This window comes from Moschus berezovskii, chromosome 7 (assembly GCF_049115385.1).
Source record: "Moschus berezovskii isolate FMDL1 chromosome 7, NW_MosBer_1.0, whole genome shotgun sequence".
Classification (NCBI taxonomy): Eukaryota; Metazoa; Chordata; class Mammalia; order Artiodactyla; family Moschidae; genus Moschus; species Moschus berezovskii.
In genome coordinates this window covers 109,146,371-109,159,222 of record NC_142466.1, presented here as the reverse complement: position 1 = coordinate 109,159,222, position 12,852 = coordinate 109,146,371, and the positions used below count along the sequence as shown (strand labels likewise).

At 36.6% G+C, this 12,852-nt stretch overlaps 1 protein-coding gene across 2 annotated transcripts in view; it reads right to left on the bottom strand.

Moving 5' to 3' along the window:
- The window catches only part of KIAA1958 (KIAA1958 ortholog), an 84,803-nt gene extending 80,420 nt beyond the window's left edge, over positions 1 to 4,383 (bottom strand). For both annotated transcript variants that reach the window (XM_088838279.1, XM_088838278.1), the window contains exon 1: positions 4,250 to 4,383. The gene's annotated coding sequence lies outside the window, so the exon portion shown is untranslated. The remainder of the gene's footprint in view (positions 1 to 4,249) is intronic.
- Between the last annotated feature and the right edge of the window lie 8,469 nt (positions 4,384 to 12,852).

Below are 12,852 nucleotides of genomic sequence, written 5' to 3'. Positions count from 1 at the left end.
TGGAAACGTCTAACAAGGCTCTGTCAAAAGGAAGACCCTGGGAAGAACCAGCAAGAAGAAACAAGCATCTTGATGTGTGTTCCCTGGTCACCTGCAGCCGGAGTAGCAAGAGGCACCTCGCTGGTAGTGGGCTCTGTACTAAGGTGCCACGGTTCAACTGCAGTGCCATGTGACCATATGAAAGGGTATATCTGAGCCTCTATTCTCTGCCCTGCCTCCACGGCACACCATCAGCAGAGTCTGGTAAAGTCAAACCCTTTAACATGTTTCATAACGTGTGTGCTACAGCCTCTCTAATACAGTTATGGCCACAGTCAACCTCCCAAGCCTCGTTTTCTACTGTGGCCTTCTCTCACATTTCTCGTGGTCTCCTCCTCCCTAAACACAGTTTCTCACTGCCCCTGGGCCACTAAAACCTTGCTGTGCCTTGATATGCAGCCTTCCTCTTTCTTTACCTGGAAAACCCATTCAGGGATGACCTCAGGACCACCTTCTGTTGAAGTCATTCTAGATCCTCTTTGCACCTCAGAGATTTTAGATTCTCTTCCTGTACTTCCATCATCTCAAAGAACTTGGCCTTTACTGTACCATCATCACTGACTTTCTTATCCATCTCCCAGACTTGCCTAAGGATTACCTAAGGACCGGGACTATGACACAATTTTTCATTCATCAATGAGGACCTACTTAGGGATACAGAAACTAATAAGATATGGTTGTGCTTGAGATCTCATAATCTATTGCAGATGTTGAATATATGAATGAAGAGTGAATGAATAAATGTATAAATACTGGAAGCACCATCCACACTAACAAAATGAACATATAAGACCCTCAAATAAGAAACATGAAATTCCCTATGACTTTTATTGTAATCATTTAAGGGATAAGAGGACTTTCTCCCCAAGGGTGTAAACAGAAACACAGCTGTCGTGTGTATGTAGGAGAGTAATACATGAACAACCAGATTTTATGAAGCAGCACAAACTGGGAAGATCCCCTGGAGGAGGAAATGGCAACCATTCGGGTGTTCTTGCCAGCGGAATCCCTTGGACAGAGGAGCCTGGCAGGCTACAGTCCACGGGGTCGCAAAGAGTCGGACATGACTGAGCGTTTGAGCACACAGACACAACAAATCAAAAGAACACGGACTGGTGTGGGAGTCAAGAACTTCAAATTTTCGTTCTGGAACTTATGTCTTCGGCCTCTAATAATTCACTAATTATCTCTAAGTCTAAAATGATAGGACTGTGATCGTTATGCTTCTTTCATGATCTAGCAATTTAGGATCTTATTTCATTTATATTCCTTTCATATAACTTTAAAGTAGAAATGCAGAGAAAGACTGGGGGAGGTGTTGGTATTTGTTTTTTGAGCTTTCTTAACATACCTGCTCAGTGTGGCAGAGACTTCTTTTTGCCTACCCAGTATCCACTCTCTCTTATTTATTACAGAGTCCCAGCCTGTTGGGGCAGCAATATGCTAACCTAAAACATATTTCCCAGCTTCCTTTGATATGGAAAATATCATATGACACAGTTCTAGCCAATGATATGCAAACGGAAGTCACTGGGTGGGGCTTCTGCCAAAGCCCTCAGAAGTATAGACTTGTCCAGTTTTTGCCTTTCTCCCTTTGTCCTTTCCTTTCTTCCTACTGGGAACAAGGACATGATGGCTGGGTCCCCAGAGGTCATCTCAGGAGCAGGAATTAAGGACTTAAGGATGGGAAACAATAGCCAGAGGAGCTTGGTGATATGATGGAGCCGCTGCATCAGCTGTGAACTGCCTAAGATTCCTTGTTACATAAGGGGAAAGATTAAACCCTGATGTAGCTTAAATCACTGCCGCTGAGTATTTGATTATACAAAGCTAAACTCAACTACTAACACAAAAAAAGAATATTCATCCCTGGTTTTGGAAACCTTACAGCAGAATTCTTTTTCTTTGCACTATACTCCAGGACAATTGTTTCTCAGACTGGATTCAACAAAGGAACCTTGGGAGGGCTGTTATTTTATGTCATAATGTTAACCATTTTCACTTTTATCATAATAAAATACAATTAATATAAGCACATTATGAATCATCTAAATTTTATATCTAAGTATTGCCTTGTAATTTTAGTTCTGCTTTGTCTTTGTATCTATCCTCACATTAGCGTCCATAATCACTGAAAGTGACATCACTCAACTTTCATTTGTTGGGAAACCTGTTCATGATATATTCTTTTTTACCAGATATAAATACAAAACTACTTTTCTGCATTAATAATTGCCAAATGAAAAGTATTAGGATTTGACATCAGGAAAATGGCATATTAGAAGGACTGATGCTGAAACTCTAATACTTTGGTCACCTGATGCAAAGACCTGACTCATTAGAAAAAGACCCTGATGCTGAGAAAGACTGAAGGCAGGAGGAGAAGGGGATAACAGAGGATGAGATAGCTGGATGGCATCACTGACTCGATGGATGTGAGTTTGAGCAAGCTGGTGATGGACAGGGACGGCTGGTGTGCTGCAGTCCATGGGGTTGCAAAGGGTTGGATATGACTGAGCGACTGAACCGAACTGAAATGGCACATGTGATGGTGAAGTAATATACCTCTTTAAATGGCACAGACTAATAAGAAAAGAAGTAAATGATATATGCTCATAGGAAAAAATCATATACATTATGGCACAGTATTTAAATGATAACAGTTCAAACTGTAAAAACGTGGCAGAATCAAAATACAAAATTTGTATATGCCTGTGGAAGTCAAAAGTACTTACTGTCCAGGTAAAAGTTACTATATAGAAGTAAAATAGTACGTTTGCTAAAGACCCACAGCCAGAAAAAAATTATAATTAAAAGGCAAAGTGGATAAAATTCTACATTTTATTAAAACCGTAGCCACTTAATTCTATAATAATCATCAACTTTAAGAACAACAGGTAATAATAATAAGTCATTTTTATTACATTCTGAAACTCACTTGCAATCTCATGAAGAGGCTCTTAAACTTTTCTTAAGTACCATAAAATGAAAATATTTTTCCAGTATTACTATTAATATAACTTAACCAGGCAACAAATGTTAACTGGTAGTTATCAGAACATAATTAGATAATATTTAAGGTACTTCAATGAACTGAGTCTAAGCTGACAAGGAATAGCTATCAATATACTACAATATATCCTAAGTTTATACAAAAGAGAATCAAAAATAAGGCAATCAAGGTATTTTCAAACTACTGAGAATAAGCACAGCTAGCTCGTAAACAATGTGGATTTGAACTGTGCAGGTGTACCTATACACTATATACTTACTATTTTTCAATAGTTAGTAGTACTACGGTACTACACAGTCAGTGGTTGGTTGAGTCCACGGCTGTTGAGGAACCATAGATACTGCGTGCCTGCTATAAATTATATACAGATTAACCCAGAAGCAGTTCAAGGATGAACTACAGTTTCTAGAATATGCTGATTTCCTTCAGCAGTTTGATGACAATCTCTGTGCTGAAAAATAATGCTTTTTCTATATTTTCAAGAATTCAAAATAACTTCAGGGAAGATTTTCCCATATCTTATATGGGTGATGATTGGATTACGCAATCAGTGTTACAGATTATGGGACACCTCATTAAAAATTGAACCTCAAGGAGGCCTGCCTAGCAGAGTCTAAGTGTGAGATCTGATTATATTAAATCAGCAAAGCTGTAAAGTTATTATCACTACACTGTATGTTAACTTAGATAAGCAGACATTTTATGCATTAGTATTCATATTGCTAAAGCCAAAATCAGAAATATATTAAACACAGAATCAGACTTGCTACCATAAAACCTACCAATAATCAAGTCTTAACTCTAGAGCCCATACTCTTAATTAATATACTGCTTCCAGCAATATAATAGTAGAAAAATACTATCTCAAGTCTAGTCCTCTATATCTTTTCTGATCTATAGCTTTATCAGAACTATAAGTAACATTATGATAAAAAAAATAACTTAAACCAGCACTAGGTATAAAGAAGATTCATGAAAATATTTTTTTCAAAAGTTTGAACAAAACTTTCTGTAGAAAAAAAAGGTATAAAAAATTACGTCACTCTTCCAAAGACTGACAAAGTGGGCTACCAGTCAAATACTGTGAATAACTAGTTGGCTTTCACCTGACTTTGGTTATAACAATCGCCCCACAGTTGTTGCAGTCTCTCTCTTTATGAGGTAGTGAACCTTTCAAAGGATTTGTTATTTTAATACCATTAAATGTGGTGGTAGTTCAGTTGCTAAGTCACTAGTCAGTAAGTCCAACTCGTGCAACTCCATTAACTGCAGTCTACCAGGCGCCTCCATCCATGGGATTTCTCAGGCAAGAATACTGGAGTAGGTTGTCATTTCCTTCTCTGGGGGATCTTCCCAACCCAGGGACTGAGCCCGAGTCTCCTGTGTCGCAGGCAGATTCTTTACCAGTGAGCCACCTGGGAAGCCAATATATTAAATACTTAGAATAAATCCAAGACTTCTACACAGAAAACTGCAAAACGCTACTGAGAGAAATTAAACATGACCTAAATAAATAGAGATACATACCATATTTGTAGATTGGGAGGATTCAATATTCCTAGAATCAATTCAAGATCAATCAATTCAAGATTCAATTCAGGATCAATTCAATCCTGAACTGATCTATATATTCAATGGAATCGCAATGAAAATTCTACCTGACATTTCAAGTAGAAAATGACAAGTTGATTCTAAAATTTATATGGAAATACAAATAACTTAGGATATGCAAAATTCTAAAATAAGAATAAAGTTGGAAGACTCACTCTACCTGATTTCAAGACTTAAAATGATTTCCAGCTCAGTAATCAAGATCATGGGGGTATTGACAAAAGAATAGACATTGATGGAACAGAGTAAGTATCTAAAAACCCATACATATTTGGTCAACTGATTTTTGACAAAACTGTAAAGATAATTTAATAGGAAAGGAAAATCTTTCCAACAAATGGTGTTAGATCAATTGGATATCCATTTAAAAAAAAAAAAAATCAACCTTCAGTTATACTACATATGAAAATCAACTCAAAATGAATCAGAGATCTAAATCTAAAACCTAAAATTAGAAAACTCTTAAAAGAAATCATAGACTATCTTTGTATACTTGGAGTAGGCAAAAGTTTCTTCGGATGCAAAAACCACTAGCCATAAAAAAATTCTAATAAATTTTACTACATCAATTGTTAATGGAATGTAACTATTAGGCCTTAGCAGGGATGGAGAAGAGATCCATTAAACTTAAACACACTTAACATAGTTACTTCTTTCAAGGGTTCCCCGGAGTAACATTCAATGCAAAGGAAACTTCGGTATGGTCTAAAAAGCTCTGATGATGTCTCACTAAACTAACAGATCAGTGACTTAAAAACCCAGAAATAAAAGAAAATAAAAAATGGGAAGTGCTGGCTCTTTAAAAAAAACAAACAAAACAGAAATAAGGTTACTCTGTTTTCTTATTTCCTGAGGATGACATAGCTTTCTATTTTATTTGCCCATTAACTAGGACTCTTAGAATCTAAGAAGTAGATCACATAAGCTTAATTTCTCCATATTCCCATTAAAGGATACAATTTATTATATATGATAAATATGGAAAACTACTCAAACAACAGAGATTTTACAAAAACCAAATCTGAAGAAAAGAGCTACAACATTAATGTACAATAGTGTGCAGAAAGGAGGTACAACTTAAAAAACAGAGTAAAGGATACAGACAGGGTATTTACTGCTACTGAGGCCTACAATGCGCTTTCCAAATTTAAAATACATCTACTGCTTCAAAACTTTTATATGTAAACTATATAAATTAGTAAAGACATTAAAAGTGGACTTAAAAATAAAATTCATAAAATATAATACTTGCTTTTAATATCGTATATTTATTAATTTTCAAATGTCACAAGTACCATGTAACTATTATGTAATTTTTGGAAATAGATAAATCTAAAAGATACTTTGTACATAGTAATTTTGAAAATCACACTAAAAATATTTTAACTATATACCATGAATGTATAACATATATTTCATTTATATTTCAATTCAGTACGTATCTACTGAATACTTATTATAAGCTAAACATTGGAGTAAGCTGTATCCCTTCCAAATATATATTTTAGTCCTAACTCCCACTATACCTCAGAATCATCTTACTTGGAAATAGGGTCATTGCAGATGTAGAGAGTTAAGTTTCAATGAGGTCACACAGAGAGAGGTAGGGTAGGCCCCTAATCCGACATGTCCTTATAAGAAGACAGATACATATGGAGAAAGCCATGTGACAATGAAGGCAGAGACTGGTGTTATGTAGCAGCAAGCCAAGGAATACCAAAAATTGCCAGCAAACCACCAGAAAGAAGCTGGAAGAGGAAAGATTCCCTGCAGTTTTCAAAAGGAACGTGGTCCTGCCAACATCTCGGTTTGGGACTTCTAGCCTCCAGAATTGTGGGACAATAAATGTCTGTTTTTTTTAATGCCACCCAGTTTGTGGTACTTTGATAGGCAGCCCTAGGAAACTAACGCACAATGTGTGAAGCATTCCAAAAAAAAAACAAACACAAAACTAGTGTTCCTAACTTCTAGAAGTTCAAAGTTTAATAGCACACTATGTAAGTCAATTAATTAATAGCCTATAATACAATGTAAGTAAATGTTTCAAGTATGGAGATAATGACTAATTCTACTTCTTGGCTGAGGAATGCAAAGGAAGTCAGGATCTGCTTCCCGAAAAAGATTCTACACAAAAAGCACAGTGACTTGAAACAGTACGGTGATTTTAGGCGACTGGAAGGATTCAATTACTGGCTTGTGACATATAAGATGGGAACAATGGAAAAAGATTAAACTGCAGAATAATGCAGGGGCAAAAGCATGATGATCAAAGAGCTTGAGAGTTTACCTTGTGAAGGGCCTAAACCAGAAAAAAATACATGGGCCAAACTTGTATAAAGATCATTTTTGAGGCAGATTAAAAGGTAGCAAGGGGCAGAGGAGGCTATTTTAGAAGTCTCGACCAGAGGCCTAAGGAATTAGAAACAAAGAGAAAGAGTACAGATCTGTTAGAAGATAACAGGCAGCTACCGGAGATGAACTGCTTTTGAGGAACAAGGGTGAAGAGAGGCTAGAATAATCTCCAGGTTTCTATCGTCAGAGCCAGCCAGAAAAAATCTGCTCTCAATCAAGACAAATATCGCAAGAGGAAGAGCAAATGTATAGGTGAGAAGTGGTGATTTGCTCAACTTCCTTTAAAAAGTAATAGACTCAGGAATCACTGATATGAACAGCATCAGTTATTAATTATTAATAGATTAATGACTGTTCATCACTATAGATTATTATATAATCATTAATTATAGATTAATGATTTTCATCATTAATGAACAATCTATGCAACTTACACATAAAAATCTCCCAATTTACCTCCCAGGTAGACATGTATGCCTTTCTATGAAGAGTATATGCCTTATCTGACTTTGCAACACCAGTTAAGGTAATGTGAAAATTGAAAACCATTTCAGTTGACTTTTAAAGTCATGTTAGTCAGGTTCCTTGGGTAAGAGTATAAAATATGTGCCTTCAGAGAGATTCACTGTTCACTGAACTTACTTCTCTGGGTCAAATGTAAAACGTCACCTGTCATCCATACTTTCAATAAGTATGAATTAAGCATTGTGATGCACTGGCTGCATCCTGGAAAGAGAAGGGTGACGAAGACACACAGTCTACATCATCACAGAGCTCAGTCCAGAGGACAGCGAAACGATAAAACAAGAAACTGCTACCAAGCGGAGTTAAGTGCTACAGAGACGGAACATGGTGTTACAGGAACACGAGGCATGGGCATCTAACCGGGACCAAGATGAGTCAAGGAAAGTTACCTAATGACCTGCAAGCTGCATACTGAGGGGTGCCTAGAAGCGAGTGGAGTGAAAGGCAGGAAAGTGTCCCGTTTGAAGGTTCAGAAAACACAGAGAACAACGATGTGTGAGAAAAGGGAAGTTGTTCAGGACGGCTGAATGTAAGAATCTAAGGAGGGATCCACAAGGAGTGAAGAATGTGTAAGATGCATCTGAAAAAACAGGTAAGGACCAGTTCAAGAAGATTTTCTAGACTATGTTAAAAAAAATTGGCCTTTATTATAGAGATAATAAAAAAGTATCCTATGATTATACGAAAGTGACTTTAGAATCACCTTTCTGGTAATAGTTGGAAGTGGGCCAAGTTGGAGATAAGGATCCAGATAGGAGACAGAAGGCAATAATTCAGATAAGATATAATGGTAACCCACCTTGGATAGTGGTAGGAGGTATTTTATGAGAATGACAGATTTGAAAACCAAGTTAAGATGCAGAAGATGAAAGATTAGATTTGGGAGGCAGAAGGAAGGAAGAACTTTGCCACTGAGAAAAAGTTTGGCTTATGCTATGTTACTTTTTTTTTTTTTTTTTTTATTTATTTATTTTTTTTATTTCTAAAAAAGAATTTTATTAAAAAAGCACAAATGCAAAGAAATGAACAGAGGAAAATTTATGCGTCGAACCTGGACTGGTCACTTATGATAATATACATGCTACAATTCCATTCTCTCCAATCATTCCACCTTCACCCTCTCCCACAGAGTCCCAAAGACTGTTCTAAATGCCTATGTCTCTTTTGCAGTCTCTTATACAGGGTTCAGATTACCATTTTTCTAAATTCCATATATATGTGTTAATATACGGTATTGATGTTCTTCTTTCTGGCTTACTTCACTCTGTATAATTGGCTCCAATTTCATCCACCTCATTAAAACTGATTCAAATGCATTCTTTTTGATGGCTGAGAAATACTCCATTGTGTATATGTACCAAAGCTTTCTTATCCATTCATCTGCAGATGGACATCTAGGTTGCTTCCATGTCCTGGCTATTATAAACAGTGCTGCAATGAACATTGGAGTACATGTGTCTCTTTCAATTCTGGTTTCCTCGGTGTGTATGCCCAGGAGTGCGATCGCTGGATCATATGGCAGTTCTATTTCCAGTTTTCTGAGGAATCTCCACACTGTTCTCCATAGTGGCTGTACTAGTTTGCATTCCCACCAACAGTGTAAGAGGGTTCCCTTCTCTCCACACCCTCTCCAGCACTTATTGCATGTAGACTTTTGGATAGCAGCCATTCTGACTGGTGTGAAATGGTATCTCATTGTGGTTTTGATTTGCATTTCTCTGATGATGAGGGATGTTGAGCATTTTTTCATGTGTTTATTAGCCATCTTTATGTCTTCTTTGGAGAAATGTCTGTTTAGTTCTTTGGCCCATTTTTTGATTGGGTCACTTAGTTTTCTGGAATTAAGCTGCAGGAGCTGCTTGTATAATTTGGAGATTAATCCTTTATCAGTTGCTTCATTTGCTATTATTTTCTCCCATTCTGAAGGCTGTCTTCTCACCTTGCTTAGAGTTTCCTTTGCTGTGCAGAAGCTTTTGATTTTAATTAGGTCCCATTTGTTTATTTTTGCTTTTATTTCCAATATTCTGGGAGGTGGGTCTTGGAGGATCCTGCTGTGATTTATGTCGGAGAGTGTTTTGCCTACGTTCTCCTCTAGGAGTTTTATAGTTTCTGGTCTTACATTTAGATCTTTAATCCATTTTGAGTTTATTTTGGTGTATGGTGTTAGGAAGTGTTCTAGTTTCATTCTTTTACAAGTGGCTGACCAGTTTTCCCAGCACCACTTGTTAAAGAGACTGTCTTTTCTCCATTTTATATTCTTGCCTCCTTTGTCGAAGATAAGGTGTCCATAGGAGCGTGGGTTTATCTCTGGGCTTTCTATTTTGTTCCATTGATCTATATTTCTGTCTTTATGCCAGTACCATACTGTCTTGATGATTGTGGCTTTGTAATAGAGCCTGAAGTCCTGCAGGTTAATTCCCCCAGTTCCATTCTTCTTCCTCAAGATTGCTTTGGCTATTCGAGGTTTTTTGTATTTCCATACAAATTGTGAGATTATTTGTTCTAGTTCTGTGAAAAATATTGTTGGTAGCTTGATAGGGATTGCATTGAATGTATAAATTACTTTGGGTAGTATACTCATTTTTACAATATTTATTCTTCCAATCCACGAACACGGTATATTTCTCCATCTATTCGTGTCCTCTTTGATTACTTTCACTAGTGTTTTATAGTTTTCTATGTACAAGTCTTTTGTTTCCTTAGGTAGATATATTCCTAAGTATTTAATTGTTTTCATTGCAACAGTGAATGGAATAGTTTCCTTAATTTCTCTTTCTATTTTCTCATTATTAGTGTATAGGAATGCAAGGGATTTCTGTGTGTTGATTTTATATCCTGCAACTTTGCTGTAATCATTGATTAGCTCTAATAGTTTTCTGGTAGAGTCTTTAGGGTTTTCTGTGTAGAGGATCATGTCATCAGCGAACAGTGAAAGCTTTACTTCTTCTTTTCCAATTTGTATTCCTTTTATGTCTTTTTCTGCTCTGATTGCTGTGGCCAAAGCTTCCAGAACTATGTTGAATAGTAGTGGTGAGAGTGGGCACCCTTGTCTTGTTCCTGACTTTAGGGGAAATGCTTTCAGTTTTTCACCATTGAGGATAATGTTTGCTGTGGGTTTGTCATATATAGCTTTTATTATGTTGAGGTATGTCCCTTCAATTCCCACTTTCTGGAGAGTTTTTATCAAAAATGGATGTTGAATTTTGTCGAAGGCTTTCTCTGCATCTATTGAGATAATCATATGATTTTTATTTTTCAGTTTGTTAATGTGGTGTATTACGTTGATTGATTTGCGTATATTGAAGAATCCTTGCATTCCTGGGATAAAGCCCACTTGGTCATGATGTATGATCTTCTTAATGTGTTGTTGGATTCTGATTGCTAGAATTTTGTTAAGGATTTTTGCATCTATGTTCATCAGTGATATTGGCCTGTAGTTTTCTTTTTTTGTGGGGTCTTTACCAGGTTTAGGGATTAGGGTGATGGTGGCCTCATAGAATGAGTTTGGAAGTTTCCCTTCCTCAGCTGTTTTCTGGAAGAGTTTGAGTAGAATAGGTGTTAGCTCTTCTCTAAATTTTTGGTAGAATTCAGCTGTGAAGCCGTCTGGACCTGGGCTTTTGTTTGCTGGGAGATTTTTGATTACAGTTTCAATTTCCGTGCTTGTGATGGGTTTGTTCAGATTTTCTATTTCTTCCTGGTTCAGTTTTGGAAAGTTGTACTTTTCTAGGAATTTGTCCATTTCTTCCAGGTTATTCATTTTATTGCCATATAATTGCTGATAGTATTCTCTAATAATCCTTTGTATTTCTGTGTTGTCAGTTGTGATCTCTCCATTTTCATTTCTAATTTTATTGATTTGGTTCTTCTCCCTTTGTTTCTTGATGAGTCTGGCTAGTGGTTTGTCAATTTTATTCACCTTCTCAAAGAACCAGCTTTTGGCTTTGTTGATTTTTGCTATGGTCTCTTTTGTTTCTTTTGCATTTATCTCTGCCCTAATTTTTATGATTTCTTTCCTTCTACTGACCCTGGGGTTCTTCATTTCTTCCTTTTCTAGTTGCTTTAGATGTAGAGTTAGGTTATTTAGTTGACTTTTTTCTTGTTTCTTGAGGTATGCCTGTATTGTTATGAACTTCCCCCTTAGCACTGCTTTTACAGTGTCCCAGAGGTTTTGGGTTGTTGTGTTTTCATTTTCATTCATTTCTATGCATATTTTGATGTCTCTTTTGATTTCTTCTATGATTAGTTCATTATTCAGCAGCGTGTTGTTCAGTCTCCATATGTTGGCACTTTTAACAGTTATTCTCCTGTAATTGAGATCTAATCTTACTGCATTGTGGTCAGAAAAGATGCTTGGAATGATTTCAATTTTTTTGAATTTACCAAGGCTAGATTTATGTCCCAGGATGTGATCTATCCTGGAAAAGGTTCCGTGTGCGCTTGAGAAAAAGGTGAAATTCATTGTTTTGGGGTGAAATGTCCTATAGATATCTATTAGGTCTAACTCTTCTATTATATCATTTAAAGATTGTGTTTCCTTGTTAATTTTCTGTTTAGTTGATCTATCCATAGATGTAAGTGGGGTGTTAAAATCTCCCACTATTATTGTGTTATTGTTAATTTCCCCTTTCATACTTGTTAGTAATTGTCTTACATATTGCGGTGCTCCTATGTTAGGTGCATAAATATTTATAATTGTTATATCTTCTTCTTGGATTGATCCTTTGATCATTATGTAGTTTCCTTCTTTGTCTTGTTTCACAGCCTTTGTTTTAAAGTCTATTTTATCTGATATGAGTATTGCTACTCCTGCTTTCTTTTGGTCTCTATTTGCATGGACTATCTTTTTCCAGCCCTTCACTTTCAGTCTGTATGCGTCCCTCGTTTTGAGGTGGGTCTCTTGTAGACAACATATATGGGGGTTTTGTTTTTGTATCCATTCAGCCAGCCTTTGTCTTTTGGTTGGGGCATTCAACCCATTTACATTTAAGGTAATTATTGAAAAGTAGGATCCCGTAGCCATTTTCTTTATTGCTTTGGGTTCAAGTTTATACACTCTTTCTGTGATTCCTGTCTATAGAAGATCCTTTAGCATTTGTTGGAGAGCTGGTTTGGTGATGCTGAATTCCCTCAGCTTTTGCTTGTCTGTAAAGCTTTTGATTTCTCCTTCATATTTGAATGAGATCCTTGCTGGGTATAGTAATCTGGGCTGTAGGTTATTTTCTTTCACCACTTTAAGTATATCTTGCCACTCCCTTCTGGCCTGAAGAGTCTCTGTTGAAAGATCAGCTGTTATCCTTATGGGAATCCCCTTG